Source organism: Hypanus sabinus, chromosome 8 (genome assembly GCF_030144855.1).
Source record: "Hypanus sabinus isolate sHypSab1 chromosome 8, sHypSab1.hap1, whole genome shotgun sequence".
In the NCBI taxonomy this organism is placed as follows: Eukaryota; Metazoa; Chordata; class Chondrichthyes; order Myliobatiformes; family Dasyatidae; genus Hypanus; species Hypanus sabinus.
Window position 1 is genome coordinate 32,492,215 of NC_082713.1, and position 18,885 is coordinate 32,511,099.

An 18,885-nucleotide genomic window follows, 5' to 3' on the forward strand; every position below is an offset into this window, starting at 1 on the left:
TAGTTTTCATTGGACCAAAAACACATTTGTAGTCAATCTGAAGAACTGAAATGGACACTCCAGAATTTATTCTGAGCGTATGTTATAATCAATAATGCCTTTGAGTAACTAAATACCTGGATCAATGTGTGAAGCAGAGTTCATTTTCACAGAAAATCATGAGATTTTGAGTTCTGGCCCACAGGCAGAGAAATGCAGCAACTGTTTATAAAGCTGCATAAAATTAACCTTGTGAAAAGGAAACGTATATTGAAGCAAAATGTGCATTTACTACATATATGTAAATTAGCTAAATCTGTTGTGACCCCTGCACTCCTTGCGACTTGCCGTAGAGCATTATGCTTCATGGGTTCTTGAGCACTTGTATTTAGTACAGTAATCATTATCTCAACTACAGCTGCTGTTAAACTCTCGTACTTTCAGTTCAATCTGGTCAAGCTAACTGTGATTGGCATGTGTTTCCTGCATTCTATGATTATTTAAAGAGGACTTTTCGTCAGCGCCTTAGGTGAGTCATTGTGTTGGGGTGAATGACTTGGCCTGTTCTGTTACTCAGTCACTCCCACGAGGCTCTGCTAGTATTCCTGTGTCTAACCTCTTGTTTCTATCTCTTCATGGGGAATCCGTCGCCCTCCACTCCTGAGTTGAGTAGTGAGCTTGCCATCCTGGGCGCCTGGGCTTGAGTTATTGTCAGTGCTACCAGTGACTTAGAGCCTGCTGCTCCTCCACTCTTGCATTCAGACTTCTGAGAGCACACTAGGATAAAATCCCACATAGAAATTCATTCTTCACTTTATTAATTCTGTATTTTATTGCCAGAAAGGTTAGTAAACCTTGGTTGATGAGAGATATTAAGAATCCGATCAGGGAAAAGGAGACATATATCAGGTATAGGCGCCTAAAATCACAGAAGTTCCTTGAGGAGTATAAGTGACTGAGACCATAAGAGATAGGAGCAGAATTAGGCCATTTGGTCCATTGAGTCTCGTCTGCCATTCTATCATGGCTGATTTAATTTCCCTCTCAACTCCATTTTCCTATCATCTCTTTGTAACCTTAGATGTCCTTACTAATTAAGAACCTATCAACATCTGCATTATACCCAATATATTGGAGGAAATTATAAGGTTATTTAAATATATTAAGAGCAAAAGAGTGGCTAAAAAGAGAGTAAATCCTCTTAAGGGTAAGTGTGTTGATCTATGTGTGGATGCAAAGGAAATTTGTGAGGTTCTAAGTTAATGCTACTCATCTCTGTTTACCATCGAGTCAGACGTGGAAGCCAGTGAGCTCAGGGGATAGAAAATTGATATCATGGAGCATATCAACAGGACATCTTGAAATGCATAAAGGTGGGACCTAACCAGGTGTATCCTCAGATGCTACAACAAGCAAGCTGAGGTCGAGCACAGATATTTGTAACTTTGTTGGCTGCCAGTGAGGTGTTTGAAAACTGATGTTTGCTATCACACAAGAAGGCCAGCAGTATGAGCCAGCAAACAATAGTCCAGCAAATTCAATCTTTCTCAGTGGTGAGAAAGTTATTGGAAGCAAGACTTATTTTAATTTAGAAAGGCAAGGATTATTAGGGATAGTCATCGTTGCTTGTGCATAGGAAATCATTACTCAAAAATTTGATTGAGGGTTTTGAAGAAGTGACTATGAGGGTTGAAAGCAACAATGAAATCAAGGCCTTTAGCAAGGCCTTAGACCAGACATGGTAATTCGGTCTATAAGGTTGGAACACATTAAATCCAAGTTAAATTAGCAAAAGGCCAAGGGTGGCGGTGGAGTGTTGCTTTTTAGATTGAAGGCCTGTAACCAGTGGTGTGTTTCAGGAATCAGCCATGGGTCCTTCATTGTTAGTCCTTTATATTAATAATTTGTATGAGAATGTAGTCAGCATAATTAGTAAGTTTGCAGATGACATCAAAATCTGCGGTATAGTGGATAGTGAAGAAAATCGTTTAAAGTTACAACAAAATATGAATGAACAGAAGAAGTGGATGCGCAGGTACATTAACAACGTTTGAAAGGTGCTGCACTTGGACAGGTACTTGGATGGAAAAATTTAGAGGGGCATGAGCCAGATACAGATGAAAGGGACAAGATTAGATGGGAATCTTGGTCAGCGTGGATCTGAAGTGTCTGTTTCCATGTTGTATAACTTTATAACTCTATTTACGTTTTAATATTCAAGACTGTTTAATGTTATTTCCAAGTGTGAAAGGAAAGAAAGTGATTGTTATTCCAGATCTGATGCAGCACAATATAAATCAAATAAGATAAAGAACACAATAAATTTTGAAAAAGCACAATAAATATAAATACTTAAGATAGTTTGTATACATAGATTGATTGTAACATACATGGATTCATTGTACAATTGTCTCTAAGGTTATGCTAAGCAGAGGAGTGTCTGTCCATAGAGTGATTCTGACGGGAAATAATAAAGTAGTGGTGGTGGGGTAGGTTAATGAATAGAGCTGTTGATCAGCCTTAATGTTTGGATGAAGTAACTATTTTTGCATCTGGAAGTCCATTCATGGATGGGAATGGGACAAACAGTCCAACAACAGGGTGTGTGGGGTCCTTCATACTATTACCATCTTTTTATCAGCACCTTTCAGTATACATCTTCTTGATAGAGGGTAGGCTTGTTCCAGTGATGTGTTAGGCTTTTTTGACTACACATTGTAGGGCCTTCCTGTCTGCCGCTGAGCAGTCCCTGTGCTATGCAATGATACAGTGCGTTTGGATGTTCTCTACTGCTCATCTGTAGAATGTCATAAGTATTGATGTGCAGCTCTTGATGGGTATTGATGTGCATGGTGCATGACCTGAAAAGTGGACACGGATGTGACAGATGTAATTTACTTTGGGCCAGAGTGACATGATGTTTTTTAGGAACTGAAACCAGCACAGGACATACATCATGAGTGACAGGAGTTTTGGTGAGTATTGTTGAAGTCAAAGATCTTGGCCTACATATACTGTATTTCGTTCCCTGAAAATAGGAACAGAGGTATACAAGGCAATGAGGAATGCATATAGCATGCTTACCTTCGTCAGCTGAGACAATGAGTACAAGAGTAGGGTTGTCATGTTACATTCTGTTAGGTAGCACTTGGTGTACTGTATGCAGTTCTGCAGTCTTGTCACCAAACTGTAGGTAGGACTTGCTTAAGTTGGAGAGGACGCAGAAAAGATTCATAAGGATGTTACCTTGATTAGGGGGCTGGAGTTTCAGGGGTGATTGAATAGGCCTGTTATCTCTGTAGTAAATGATTTTTTGAGAGAGGTATATCAATTTATGAGAGACATAGCATCAGTTCCCATTTGAGGGCCATCTAATATGAGAGGGCGTAGGCTTAAGGTGAGAGGAGGATATTTAAGAGTCATAAAATCATAGAATAGTTCGACACTGAAAGGGGCCTTTCATCCCATCCAATCCATGCTGACTCGATCTTTCCTTTTAACCACACTCAGGCCATATCCCTCTAAACTCTTTTCATCTATGTGCCTACACAAATGTACTCACTCACACCACCCTCTGAGTGAAGAAGTCTCCCTCAGATTCCCCTTGAATACGCCAACCTTCACACTAAACATGTGGCCTCTGGTCCTATTCTCATCCTACCTAAGGGGAAAAAACCTGTGGGGGATTAGAGGGGTAATTTTTTTGCACAAGTGTAGTCGACATACAGAAGAGTGCAGAGGAAGTGATGGAGGAAGGAACATAAAAAGCATTTGAGAGACATTTTGAGAGGTAGTCTGATAAGTAGGACTTATGGAATTAATGCAGGCAAATGGCCTTAATAGAGAGGCATGAAAATCAGCAAGATTTGATGCACTAAACAGTTTGGTTCTACCCTATACAACTTACTCTATGACTCTTTATGTTGTTACTGAAAACAGAAATGAGATTTAAATATATTTGCCATCAAAGTAATGCAAATGTTGAGAGGAGAGAGTTTGTTCACCACACTAAATAACATTATATCTGCATTGCATAACAGTAAACAGCTCAAATTTGAAGCAAAAACTGATGTGGTTCTATCAGTTATAGCTTATCAGCAGGAGTCTTGTAATGACAGCTTGGCAAATTAAGAAAGCAACATAATTTCCAGATCATGACTCAATGGTTTAGATCTTTAGCTTGCCATTACTGGAAAACCAATAGTCTCATTATAGAAATTGCCTAATTTGCTCTGTAGGTGAAACGGGTGGCCAAAATACACAGTAAAACTAATATTTAGGATTATTGTTAAAATTCACCTCAGAAAAATGATCCAGTAGTCAGAGCCATATGAATCAGAAAGGCCAAAGTGAATGAGCTGACTCGGTGTATCACTGGAAGTGATTAAAATGTTAACTTTAATAATAGTGGTGATTTTGAAAAACGACCACATCATTTTAACATGATATTAACAATACTACTACTGTCATATCCTTTTGTAACCATGATCGTGGAATCAGCAATTTTAGTATGTTATCCATTCAATGTTTTCCTTTCTGTTCTATTGATATAAAATGACAAATGCTCTTCCCCAGTGCTATAGTCTCAGCATCTGAATGGATCCAGTGTAAGTATTTCTCACTGCCACACAAACTTCCCTTACAGAATCTCACAGAAGGCCTTTTACACAAATGTCACCCTGTATTGGTAAAGTGCTTCAACTAAGAGTTGGGGTGAAACTGCATAAATTCAACTGACATATTATCTTGGAACTAGCTTCATATAAAGTTATTTGCATTTTCTCACTAGACATCAGATTTGAAATTTGGATGAATAGCTATCAAATTCAGTATGCTCTGATCTTAAGGTAATAAAGTATCTCATGAACAAACATGACCTTTTTGTTAAAATTAATAAGCAGAATATCAAAAAAATGCAGTCAAGGGGGAATATCAGAATCAGATTCCCAAAGTAACTTGTTAACATCAGTGACAATTCACATAATGTGACGAGCCTGCACTCAGTGGCCACTAATTAGATATGCCTGCTCATTAATGCAAATATCTAATCAACCAATCATCTGGCAGCAACTCAATGCATTAAAAACATGCAGACACGGTGAAGAGGTTCAAGTTGTTGTTTAGTGCAAACATCAGAATGGGCAAAAAGTGTGATATAACTGACTTACACTGTTGGTGCCAAATGGGGTGGTTTGAGTTTCTCAGAAACTGCTCATCTCCTGGAATTTTCACACACAACAGAAGCTAGAATTTACAGAGAATGCTGCAGTGAGTATCAGTGTTGTGGGCAAAAATGCCTTGTTAATGAGAGAGGTCAGAGGAGAATGGCCAGAGTGGTTCAAGCTGCCAGGAAGGTGACAGTAACTCAAATAACCACATGTCACAACAGTGGTGCACAGAAGAGCATTTCTGAATGCACAGTATGTCGAATGTTGAAATGGATGGACTACAGCAGCAGAAGACCACTGAAGAAATTTTAGGTACACTCCTGTACCTAATAAAGTGGCCACTGAGTTTAGGCTTGTCACCTCATATGAAATGTCACTGATGTTAACAAATTATTTTGAGAAGTCACTCTAAATAAATGTTGTCTTTCCTTGAAGAATTCATTTTAAAAATCAATTTCAATTGCAACTTGGAAAGAAATGCTTCAGCTTTGATTCCTGTCTTTTTGTTAGCGTCAAGACATATTTGAATATCTATTCATCTAAACAGTGAAGGGAGAAATGGAGATAAATACTATCATTCATTTACAATTCTTTGTCATCTCAGTGAATATTATGTCTAATCTTCAAGCTGGCAAGAATTATCTTAGGAAACTGGGAGGAGAAAATTTGAGAAATTCCTTCATTTCGTTTATATCACTGTAAGCTTACGCTACCAGTGGCTCCTACAAGTCAAAATGTTTGCAAAGACATTGAACTGCCTCACCTGATTATTCCTTACTTTATTGAAGATGGCTTTCACCATCATTCAGGACTGTTTCCTAGTATGCATTGAAAGGAGCTTTCTCCTTTTGCATGGATTTCTATCCTATTTGACTGACACCTTTACTTCAATATTCAAATTACATTACCTCAGGCAAGATGTTCTGCTTTAAATATGTAGATATATGCTAACAAAAGGCCCATTTCTTGTTTATAAAATTCTGTGAGCTGCTTTCTGGTGCTGTTGACTATCAAATTCCAGACACTGGGTGAACAAGAACTGAAGAGATTTTTAACTATAACTAAAGATGCTAAAGGTCTGAGTTCAACTAAACTAAAGCCATTTATTACAAAAAGCATAAAATTAGCAGGCAAAGACCAGTTTCTCCTTTGAACCAATATTCAATGAGATCATGGCTAATGGTTTACCACAATACTATTTTCATATTTCATTTCTATATTTCTTGATCCCTCTAAAATCCATAGACCTGTCAGTATCCTTTTTTGAATGCCAGCCTATTTAATCCTCCAAAGCAGAGAAATCCAAAAATCCAACATTTTCTGCATGAAGGAATTTCTTCTAATTTTAGTCCTGAATGGCCTAAATTTAGTCCTTCTAAGCTTTTAGGCCAAAGAAAAGATTCTCAGATCTTTCTCTTGCTGAGTCCTATACCCCATATAATTGTGACACATCGGGATCGGTACATTTTGGCTCAATTAAGTGGCTGCCCCAATTAGCTGAAATTTCATGGAAGTAGTTAAAAGGTATAAAAAAGACAAAATACTGTTTAACTGAATACCGAATTATGATTTAAGTGAAATACAAAACAAATTAGAATACTATCAATACTACTACAGCAATATAAAACTTTGTATTAGTTCCCTTTAGTCATTGACAGAGGAATTACAGGCCATTCTCTTTTGATTGACTGTAAATGAGGAAAATCAGCGCAGATGCTCTATTGTAGATAATGAACTGCCTTCATCCAATTTTCATCATTTGAATCTTCCAAATCTTCATTTTCATTGCAACAGTCAAGACGATGGTCAATATCCTCAGATTCTTCATAGTTCCTAACTTGTCACTCCTGGTTGTTACTGACATCTCCAAGCCTCGATGATTGAAATTGCAGTGAACAAGACAGTTCTGAATCGTATTACAGCTTACTCCTCAACAACTATCAGTGACAAAAATAGCTGCTCTTTGAACACAAGCACAGACAAATGATGTTGTTTAAAATCTGTTCACTCTAAGCATGGTGTAGTATCTAACAGCCACACAAGTGCATGCGTCTGATGGTAGTGAGAAACTGTTTGGCAACAGTCACCTGTTAAGTGGCATAGTGTCCCAAATAAACAAAGTGATTCCTAGCAATGTTTTTCTATTTGGTTTTGTTCTTTAAGGCTTGTCCCAATTAAGCAGCTGCCCTGATTAACAAATGATACAATTAACTGGAATCCTCTGCATAAAAATGAGATCACTTCTCCTTCTTCTCATCTCAAGAGAATAGAGGCTAGTTCACTTAATCACTCATTTTACAAGCCAATTGCCACACTCATGAACTACTTTGGTGACTTTTCACCTCTTTTTATAGCAAGTACATATACCCTCCTTCACGTAGAGCAATTATGTGTATTGCTAATAAGGATCCGGATTATGTGTATTATAGTTCTAAACAGTGTAGTAAGACATTGCATTGCATAACTCAGAAGGCTAGCCAGCATCTATGGAAAAGAGTTTCGTGCCCAGACTCTTCATCTGCTAGATTATAACAAACTTCCATTTTTTGGTGTTAGACTACCAGCTTAATAATTTTATGTTTTCTCACTGCAGAGTACTGATGAAGGGTCTCATCCTGAAATACTGACTGTACTCTTTTCCAGACATGCTGCCTGGCCTGCTGAGCTCTGCTTAAATTTCCAGCATCTGCAGATTTTCACATGTTTGTCCTTAAACTTATGACTTTTTCCTGTTGAAGTGAACATTTGGTTTCTATGCTAAATCATTTCTCCATATCCCCTTGAAATCTCCTTTCACTCTTGTCATTTTTGACATCCTCATATAAATTTGCATCATTAAACAAACCTGGAAAAATTACATTTGCTGCTCCCCAGTCAAATCCTTAATATAGATTTAATAGTTGCAATTCATCCTTTCTTGTTTCAGCCTGCTAATCTGAGAGAGAAAAAAAACTGCTCTTTCCGGATCCTTATTAGTCAGTTCAGTATCTGCACTGTATATTTCCCAACTGTTATGGCTTCTAATCTTCTTTACTAACTTCTTGTATGAAACTTTAGGAAAACCTTCTTAAAATCCAAATATAAAACCATTTGTTCTCCTCCATTATCCAGCTTGACTTCCAACAGACTAGTTTTACACAAATTCCCACTCATGTGTATGGTCCTCAACCACATTATAACTATATGTTTTCTCACTCCAATTTTAAATGTCAGGGTCAGAACTGTATATCGAATCTGTGGGAAAAACTTCAAGAGCTGTAGGGCTTTGGAAGAGCATCTACTCTGATACAGATACAACAACTTCCAAAATGCTTTGTTGTAGATTGCCAGGACTTTAGGATTAACAGTTTTCAGGCAATTTAGCTTCTCAGCAGATGTCGTTTGATTAACACTAATTACTTTTACAGTTGAAAAATATTCATTTAATTCCTCTGTCAGTCCCTTATTCTTCATTGTAAATTCACCTGTCTGCCTGATGGAGATCCACATTAACCCTCACTTGTCTTTTCTTCTTTGCAAACCAATAAAAAGATGGCCAGCCATCTTAGATTTAATGTTATCTTTCATTTCTTCTGTAATTTGTGTTTGGATAACTTACTTTCATGCCTTAAAGAATATAAATTTGTTGCCAAGCATCTGTATTGGTTTTTTTTTTAAATTTCTAGCTATAACTTGTTCATTGTCATATACTTTCTGCAGTTTATCAATCTATCATGGCCCCCTTATCTTCATAATTTCTTTCATTTAGATCAAAAATCATGCTTTCAGATTGGACTGCATCACTTTTAAGTTTACTGTAAAATTATATATTTTTTTCACTGGCTTCTTTACAGCAAGGTAATTAATTGATCCACTCTTGGCAGACATAAGTAGATCAAAAATAGCTTTTCCCTTGCCTACCAACATACTGACCTAAATATCCATGTCTCATATATTCCAGCAATTCTCCTTCAACCTCGCTAATACTAATTTCATTTGCTCAATCTATATATAGATTAATGTCCCTGATTATTATTATACTGCCCTTCATACACGAATCTATAATTTCTTTATTTATACTGCGACCTACATAACAATTATTCTGAAGCTGATAAACATCTTTCACAAATATTCTCTTCTCCCTGCTTTTCCTTAGCTCTATTGAAGTAAATTCTAGTTCTTTATCATTACCTGCCAATCCAAAACCCCATATTACCAGTGATACTTAACCTCCTTTCCCAGAATGTCTGTTCTTTCTATGTATTGAACTCTCTGTAATACTGACTTCTCAGATTTGGTCAGCTCCAGCTACGTTTATTAATGACAATTACATCATGCATATATATGATTATTTGTGCTGCTAATTCCATTTTATGCAATATCAATCTTGTTTAATTGTGCAAATCTCCAAACTCCAACCCTATTTGGCAATGTGTTGTTCTCACTATATATTTATCTCGTTCACTACACTGCTAAATTTCACCTCTAGCTTAGTTTCTCATCAGCTACATTTCTCCTTTCAGATTCCCATTCCCCTGCCAAGCTAGTTTAAAGTCTCCAAAACAGCACAGGCAAATTCCCCAGTAAGGATATTTACACAGCATGGTGTAGGCCCTTCTGACCCTTCGGGCCACATGGCTGCAGCAGCCCCACAACTCCAACTAAACCTAAACTAATCATGGGACAATTGACAAAGACAATTAACCCACCAGCACCTGTTTGGACTGTGGGAAGAAACTGGAGCACTCAGAGTAAACCCACACATTGCATGTGGAGGACATACAGAGGCTCCTTACAGAATGGCTCTGGAATAGAATCCCAAACTCCAGAATGCCCCAAGCTGTAATCCACGCTGTAATGTTGCTCCTGATTTTGCTACGACGTGACCTATGCAACATCCCTCCTGCCTTAAAAATGGGCACAATTTCTCAGAAACTTATAGCTCTTCTTCTGCATTCCTCAGCAGACATACTTTTATTGGCCCAGTCTTCGTACTTCTGTTAATTATCCACTCTCCACTTCTTTTTGGATATACTTTCATCCCCACCAGGAAGGTCTCAAAGCTCTCTGCTTCTTTTTGGATTCCAGACCGAACCACTTCACCTCTACCACCACTCTCCTCCATCTAGCAGAATTAGTCCTTACCCTCAATAATTTCTCCTTCGGCTCCTCCCACTTCCTCCATACTAAAGGTGTAGCCATGGGCCCCCGTATGGGTCCCAGCTATGCCTGCCTTTTTGTTGGCTTTGTGGAACAGTCCATGTTCCAAGCCTATACGGGTATCTGTCTCCCTCTTTTCCTTCGCTACATTGACGACTGCAATGGCGCTGCTTCCTGCACGCATGCTGAGCTTGTTGACTTCATTAACTTTGCCTCTAACTTTCAACCTGCCCTCAAATTTACTTGGTCCATTTCTGACACCTCCTTCCCCTTTCTTGATCTTTCTGTCTCCATCTCTGGTGTCACGTACCCCGTGACAGGGTACCAAACCAGCTGAAATGGAATGATACGTTGGAGTCTGGTGGTACTATAACTAGAAGTGTTTATTAGTAAACTAAGTAATACAGTACAGTAAAATGCAAATATACATATAAAACAGGTTAGCAATGATTTATAGAAAAGTGTGGAAATATAAATCAAAACCAAGCTCTATCAAAGTCTAGGGATAAATGAATAGTCTTAAGATGATGCAGAGTTCAGTTCAGTTTAAGTCGAGGTAGTTGCTGTTGTACTGTTGGGGGGAGGGAGAGAGAGAGACAGAGCAAGTGAGAGATGAGCAGCTGCAGCAGGCAAACCTTCCGTTGTCTTCTTGTTCTGTTGTGCTGTTGTGGTCACCGACCATGACCCCTCCGTTCCAGGCCAGACTGTTCTTCAGTGGTGAGCTTGTCACCCAGGCGAGGGTGAACACACACACAAGCCCCCAACAGCCTGGCTTCTCACACTGTGAGCCTCTGATCGATTCCCCTGAATCGATCCTCCAAGCCCCCACCTTCCTGTGGGTGCACAATGCTCTTTCAGAGTCCCGTGGCGTGTCTGCCTGTGTCTCAGCAGACTCGCTTTTTATCTCCCCTGCCAGGGTACCAGCCATCCATCAACTGACCATGTCCCTGTCCATCAAACTGGGCCACTCCTTGCTGTCTCAGCAAGAATGTTAATGAGCAAAGAAGAGTGTCCTTGCAGCAAAGGTAAATAATCAGTGAAGAAGCCATAATACTAAATCATCCATGGAGCCATAACTTAATCTTTGTCTCTCTCTCTCACATCTGCATAAGATGCCTCCCCCTTCTTCTCTCTCTCTCTCTCTCTCTCTCTCTAGCAGCACAAACAGTGTCCAAAAGCCAGGCTCATTCTCCCGACATTTTAAAGTGGTTGTCCACAGAAAATATGAATCCTGGGGGTACATAACACTGGAGATAGCTTATCTACTGATGTCTACTATAAGCCTACGGACTCTCACAGCTACCCGGACTATTCCTCTTCCCACCCTGTATCTTGCAAAAATGCCTTCCCCTTCTTGCGATTCCTCCATCTCCGCCGCTTCTGCTCTCAGGATGTGGCTTTTCATTCCAGGATGGAGACGTCTTCCTTTTTTAAAGAAAGGGGCTTTCCTTCCTCCACCATCAACTCTGCTCTCAAATGCACCTCTCCCATTTCATACACATCTGCTGTCACCCCATCCTCCCGTCACCCCAGTAGGGATAGGATTTCCCTTGTCCTCACCTACCACTCCACCAACCTCATGGTCCAACATATAATTCTCCATAACTTCTGCCACTTCCAATGGAATCCCATCAGCAAGAACATCTTTCCCTCCCCCACTCTTTCTGCTTTCCACAGGGATCGCTCCCTACGTGACTTCCTTGTCCATCCCCCCCCCATTCCTTCCCACCAATCTCCCTCCCGGCACTTATCCTTGTAAGCAGAACAAGTGCTACACCTGCCCTTACACTTCCTCCCTCACCACCATTCAGGGCCCCAGATAGCCCTTCCGGGTGAGGTGACACTTCACCTGTGAGTGGGCTGGTGTGGTATACTGTGGCCGGTTCTCCTGGTGTGGCCTTCTATATATTGGTGAGACCCGCCGCAGACTGGGAGACCGTTTCGCTGAATACCTACTCTCTGTCCGCCAGAGAAATCAGGATCTCCCAGTGGCCACACATTTTAATTCCAGTCCCATTCCCATTCTGTTATGTCAATCCATGGCCTCCTCTACTGTCAAGATGAAGCCACACTCAGGTTGGAGAAACAACACCTTATATTCCATCTGGATAGCCTCCAACCTGATTGCATGAACACTGATTTCTCTAACTTCCGTTAATGCCCCTCCTCCTCTTCTTACCCCATCCCTTATTTATTTATCTATATTTTTCCCCTGTTTTTCTCTCTCTGTCCCTCTCACAATCACTGCTTGCCTGCTCTCCATCTTCCTCTGGTGCTCCCCTCCCCCTTTCTTTCTCCCAAGGCCTCCCGTCCCATGATCCTCCCCTTCTCCAGCTCTGTGTCCCTTTTGCCAATCAATCTTAGCTTCATCCCTCCCCCTCCTGTCTTCTCTTATCATTTTGGATCTCCCCCTCCCCCCCCCCCACTTTCAAATCTCTTACAATCTCTTCTTTCAGTTAGTTCTGATGAAGGGTCTCAGCCCGAAACATCAACTGTACTTCTTCCTATAGATGCTGAATGGCCTGCTATGTTCCACCAGCATTTTGTGTGTGTTGCTTGAATTTCCAGCATCTGCAGATTTTCTCGTGTGTTCGTATTTCTGTATTTGTTAATATGTGACATTTGGATTAATCCTCCATTCTTCCTTCTACCAGTACCATGGTTGCACTGTAGACATTCTGCCTGGAGGTCGGTGACTGGTGATGTTCCGCAAGGATAGTTTCGGGACAAAGGAGAAGCAGCAGATGTCATTTACTTGGATTTTCAGAAGGCATTTGATAAGGAGCCGCACAAGAGGCTGCTAAACAAGATAGAATCCTATGTCATTACAGGAAAGATAGTGGATAGTGGTGTTTCCTGGTTGGCTGCCAGTGACTAGTGGTGTTCCTCAGGGGTCATTATTGGGAACACTGCTTTTCACATTGTTTGTCAGTGATTTAAATGATGGAATTGATAGCATTGTGGCAAAGTTTGCGGATGATACAGACAGGTGGAGGGGTAGGTAGTGCTGATGAAGCAATGTGATTGCAGCAGGACTTAGACAAATTGGAAGAATGGGCAAAAAAGTGGCAGATGGAATACAGTGCTGGGAAATGTACGATAATACATTTTGGTAAAATAAACAATAATACAGATTATTATCTACGGTAAATGGGGAGAGGTTCAAACATCACAGGTTGAGTCTATGGTAAAGAAGGTAAATGCAATGTTGGCATCTATTTGAAACCTACCGACTGTGGAAAGGACTAGATAGAGTGGAAATGGAGAGGATACTTCCTATATCCAGAACTATAGAGCACAGCCTCAAAATTGAGGGTCAGCCCTTTATAAGAGAAGTAAGGAGGAATTTTTTTAGCCTGACAGTAGTAATGCTCTGCCACTGACAGCAGTGGAGGCCAAGTCCTTTGGTATATTTAAGGTGGAAGTTGATCATTTTCCTGATTGGTCAGGGCATCAAAGTATAAGGCAAGAAGATATTTGTGTGGGGTTAAGTGTGATCCAGAATCAGCCATGATGGGATACAGAGCTGACTCAATGGGCTGAATGGCTTATTTCTGCTCCTATGTCCTATGGTCTTATGGACTTCTGCTCTTTAAGATTTTTTTTAAGCAAGTGGAAAGGTGGGTTACTAGGCTTTCAAATGACATGAATATTGGTGGAGTTGTGAATAATGTAAGAAGATGTTATAGGATACAACACAATATTGACTGGATGCAGTGCTAGGCTGAAAAGTGGCAGATGGAGTTCAACCCGGAGAAGTGTGAAGTGTTTATCTTTGGAAGGTTGAACTTGAGAGCAAGAAATACAGGGTTAATCATAGGATCATTTGTAGAGTGGAGGAAGAGAGTGATCTTGGGATCCACATCCCTATATCCCTCAAATTTACCACACAAGTGGATAGCGTGCTTAAGAAGGCAAATGGTTTGTTGGCCTTCATTTTGTTGGGGGTCTGAGTTCAAGAGCGACAAAGTAAGGTTGCAGCTCTGTAAAACCCTGGTTAGACCACAGTTTTGGTCACCACATCATAGAAAGGATGTGTAAGCTTTAAAAAGGATGATTTGCCAGGATGCTGCCTGGATTAGAGAGCATATATTGTTAAGACAGATTGAGCAAGTTTGGCTTTTTCTTTTTGGAGCAAGGGAGGATGAAAGGTGACTTGATAGAGGTGTACAGATGATAGGAGGCATAGATTGAGTGAAAATCCAGAGGCCTTTTATCAGAGCAGAAATGGCTAATACCAGGGGCTTTATTTTAAGGTGATTGGAAGAAAGTGTAGGGGGATGTCAGGTGTAAGTTATTCACACAGAGAGTTGTGAGTGCATGGAACACCCTCTCAGGGTTGAACGTAGAAGCAAATCCATTAGGGGCATTTAAGAGACTGTTAGATAGGCACATGGATGATAGGAAAAAATGGAAGGCAATGTAGGAAGGAAGGATTAGATTGGTCTTAAATGATCAACACAAATTTGTGGCTAAGGGACTTCTACTGAGCTGCAGTGTCCGATGTTCTATGTTCTGTGAAGAACACAATCCATGATTCTTCACACTGTTTTTTTTTAAAGGGATCAGCAGCTATCCAACAGCATCGCAATTCTGGCACTCAGAAGCCAACATCTGTAAGTCATGCCTATAGTCGCAGAAATACACATCTGTCTAACAACCATTGAACTCCCTTTTGTTATTACTCCTGCATTCTTCCTCCTTCTCTCCTGTACAACTGAGCCATGCATTTGGTTCTGGCTGCACTCATCTGAGGAACAGTTATCTTCAGGGTCCTTGTCTGTAGTGTTAACTTTCACATTATCCTATAAAACTTATTGTAGGACAAAGTTACTGTATATCCCTGCTTCATCAATATGTCAGACCTGTAATTGAATGAGCTCAGAAACAAAGAGCCACTATGATGTCCTCTTAAAGGTGACTTAAGAGGTTCCAAAACCATAACACACAAAATTGCTGGAGGAACTCCAGCACCCATAGAGGGGAATAATCAGACGATATTTCAGACTGAAGGTCTTCATCAGTATTGGAAAGGCAGGGACCTGAAGCCAGAATAAGTGGTCAGGGGAGGGGAAGGAATATAAACTGGTAGGTGATATGTGAGACCAGGTGAGGGAAAAGGCGAATAGGCGGATAGGAGTTGAAGTAAGAAGCTGTGAGGAGATAGGTGAAAGAGGTAAAGTGCTGAAGAAGAAGGAACTTGAGAGGAGAGGACTGTGGAACATGGAAGGAAGGGAAGGAGGAGGGGATCCAGAGAGTGTTAAAGAGAAGAGAATAGGGTGACAGGGTTACCAATTGGGGAATGGTAAAATGAGAGAATGGGGAAGGGTAAGTATTTATAGAAAATGATATTCAACTGTAAGTTGGAGAATTTCATGTATATTACACTTGATGCTGATTGTCACTGTGGAACCAAGGCCTGCTCCAGAATGTGTGTCCATGGTAACTGAGGGCTTGTCATGATGAATACAGATGAAATTATATAAAGGAAGCATATTGGGAGGGAATGATATATGCCTCAAAGAAATGGTGAAGGGGATAATTAACATAGAATAAGAGATAAGAAACACAAGAAAGCCTCCTAAAATATGCTAATTGGCAATGATGAACCTTCCTGGTGCATTACCATAGTGAACAATATGTTAAGTAAAGGGATGCTTTAGCCATAGGGTCACAGGACATCTATTGCAGGGGTATGTAAAACACATAATGATCATGCAGGGAATGCGATGTCAGAAGCAACTGATCATGTGCCTTCTTGCCCTGTGTGGTCAGGCAGTGATAACTGACTGTATGCACATTGGTGAAGTGTACCTTATCTCTAAGAAAGACATGTTCAAGATTCTCCACAGCTATCCAATGACATCAGTAATTCCGACTGCACCTGTAAGGTGAATGGACCTCTCTCTCTCTCTCTGTCCCTACTACGAATGAAAGATTGAATGAATAAATACGTCACTCCAAGAGCTGGAGCCAGACTTCTGTAACTGACTCCTTTGCTCTGCAATTTCTGTATGCAGAAGGGAAAATTTGAAAATGAACACAATGGATTCAAGGATAAGTAATTGTGTATTAATAATCAGAATCAGAATCTGAAGCAGGTTTATTATCATTGACATTTGCTGTGGAATTTGAGGTTCTGTGCTAACAGTACAGTGAAAAGACATAATATTACTATAAATTACAAAATAAGAGGTAAAATAGGATACTGTTGGTGAGTTAATGGACTGGTTAGAAATCTGATGCTGGGGCGGTGGGGAGAAGCTGTTCTAGCGTCATTGAGTATGGGTTTGAAGTGTCCTATATCTGCTCCCTGATGCTGGAACAAGAAAAAGGCATGCCCCAGATGATGAGGGTCCTTAATGATGGGATGCTGCATTCTGGAGGCATGGCCTCTTGAAGCAATCCTTGATAGTAGAGGGAGGTTGTGCCATGATGGAGTCTGTAGCCTTTTGCAATTCTCTTTGGAGGAGACTCTACAGCAAGCCGTGATGCATCCAGTCCGAAGGGTCTACACTGTGCATCTGCAGAAATTTGCAAGTGTCTTTGTTGACGTATCAAATCTCCTCAAACTTGTAATGAATTAGAGCCAATAGTGTGTCCTATTCATGTATGCATCAGTGTGATTCCTCCTACACTCCTATTGGTCATCCATTCCCTTTAATACAGAAAGATCATGTGGAGTTAGTGTTCGAAATAATGGACAATTTATGAAAAAAAACTAGTGCTCACCAGGAGACCAACCAAAGCTGATGTATATAAGCATGACTTTAGTACAGCTTTTACATTCTCAGTTGACGAGATTATGAGTAAAACTACATTTTGATTAAAGATTAGTTGCCTCCAGAAGACTTAATTAAGCAACAGACTAGGTGTTGATTACATAACAAAATGATTATCCACAGATCTAACAGTAAATCCAATTCTCTATTACAACAATGGGTGTATGTTATAACATAATTAGTGATGTTCCTGAAACTTGGGTGTCATCACTGCTGCAGTCCATGCTTCTACTTGTGTCTGCAGTTCCCTGTTTCCACATTAGCACAAAATACATCTCTATTTACTAGTTATTATCTCTCACTAGTTCATCCCTTACACTAAGTGGCCACTTTATGAAGGGACCAACCTGAGATATTCAAGACCCCCCCCCCACCCACCCCCGACACCAACAAACATTCCATGTCAAAGTCACTGAGATCATATTGCTTCCCCAGTCTCATAATTGATCTGAGCATCAACTTTGGGGTTTTGTTGTTTTAGATGTGATTGAGTAGCAGAGATTAAATGGAGAGGGGTTGCAGGGAAAATATCATGGCAGTGCTCAGTCAGGACAGACCAAAAAGCTCATCTACTGAGATTTTATGGGCAGAACTGAGGAATGAGAAAGGTATGACCATGTTAATGGGTGTGAAGGACCAGGATAAGCATAAAACTGGGAGAGCAGGTAAAGGTGAAAAAAAAAGGGGTTTTATTACCCAAAATGCTTACAAACTCAACAGAACTGTTCTAGAGTCCAAACTTGAATCAGCTACACAGAACTTGGTTACAACAACATATTAAATACTCCTCAAACCAAGAGACACCACTCATCTCCTGACTGTGAGTCTATATTAGGTGCTGGCCAGTCCATAGTAAATTACAGGAGAGAGAAAACTTTCCTCCCCTTAAAAAGATATGGCATAAATGAAGCAGCTCCAGAGAACACCCCTCTGGCTGTAGCAGAACGCCACAATCCAATTATCCAGCCCTATCTACTTAGGCCGGTGTAATGCAACAGCTCAGATGTTGGCTAGATTATCAGGAGGATGGTTGGCTACAGGATACTTTAATATGCCCAGTTGATGGTGTGGCTGGTAATTGCAGCTGCCACAATGGGTTTCTATTATAGATCACCTAACAGCCCATGGGATATAGAGGTGCAACAGTGACAAGAAATCGCAAACGGCTGCAAGAAACATAAAGTTGTGCTGAAACATATTGACTGGGACTCCTGTACTGTGAAAGGGTTGGGTGGGAAAGAGTCTGTCAAATGTATTCGGGAATGTTTCCATAAACAGTACATAGAAAAACCAACTAGAGAGAGTTCCATATTAGGTCTCCTATGAGGGAATGAGACAGGACAGGTGCCAGAATTTTGTGTTGGGCAACACTTTGCATCTAGTGATCAGAATGCCATTAGTCTCAAAGTAATTATGGAAAAGGATAGGGCTGAGATGCTAAGTTGGAGAAAGGCCAGTTTTGATGGTATCAGAAAGGATCAAGTGTGTATTGGGATAGGTTGTTTTCTGGCAAAAGGTGTATTGGTAAATGGGAGATCTTCAAAACTGAAATTTCAAGAGCATGTACATACTTTTTACATTCCTGTTAGAATAAAAGGCAAGAATAACTTGTTTATGGAACCTTGGTTTTCACGAGATATTGAGGCCCTAGTTAAGGAAAAAGTGGAGGTGCATAGCAGGTATAGGTAGGTGGGAAGAAATGAGATACTTGAGGAATATAAGGAATGCAAGAGAGCTTTTAAGAAGGAAAACAGGCGGGCTAAAAGAAGACATGAGAATTCTACAGAAATGGTAAGAGCAAAAGGATTATAAAGGAC

At 40.3% G+C, this 18,885-nt stretch overlaps 1 long non-coding RNA gene across 6 annotated transcripts in view; it reads left to right on the top strand.

Moving 5' to 3' along the window:
* The first annotated feature begins 344 nt into the window (after nucleotides 1–344).
* LOC132398032 (uncharacterized) overlaps nucleotides 345–18,885 on the top strand; it is an 84,352-nt gene continuing 65,811 nt past the window's right edge. For all 6 annotated transcript variants that reach the window (XR_009513512.1, XR_009513515.1, XR_009513517.1 and 3 more), the window contains exon 1: nucleotides 345–508. This is a non-coding gene — a long non-coding RNA (uncharacterized LOC132398032). The remainder of the gene's footprint in view (nucleotides 509–18,885) is intronic.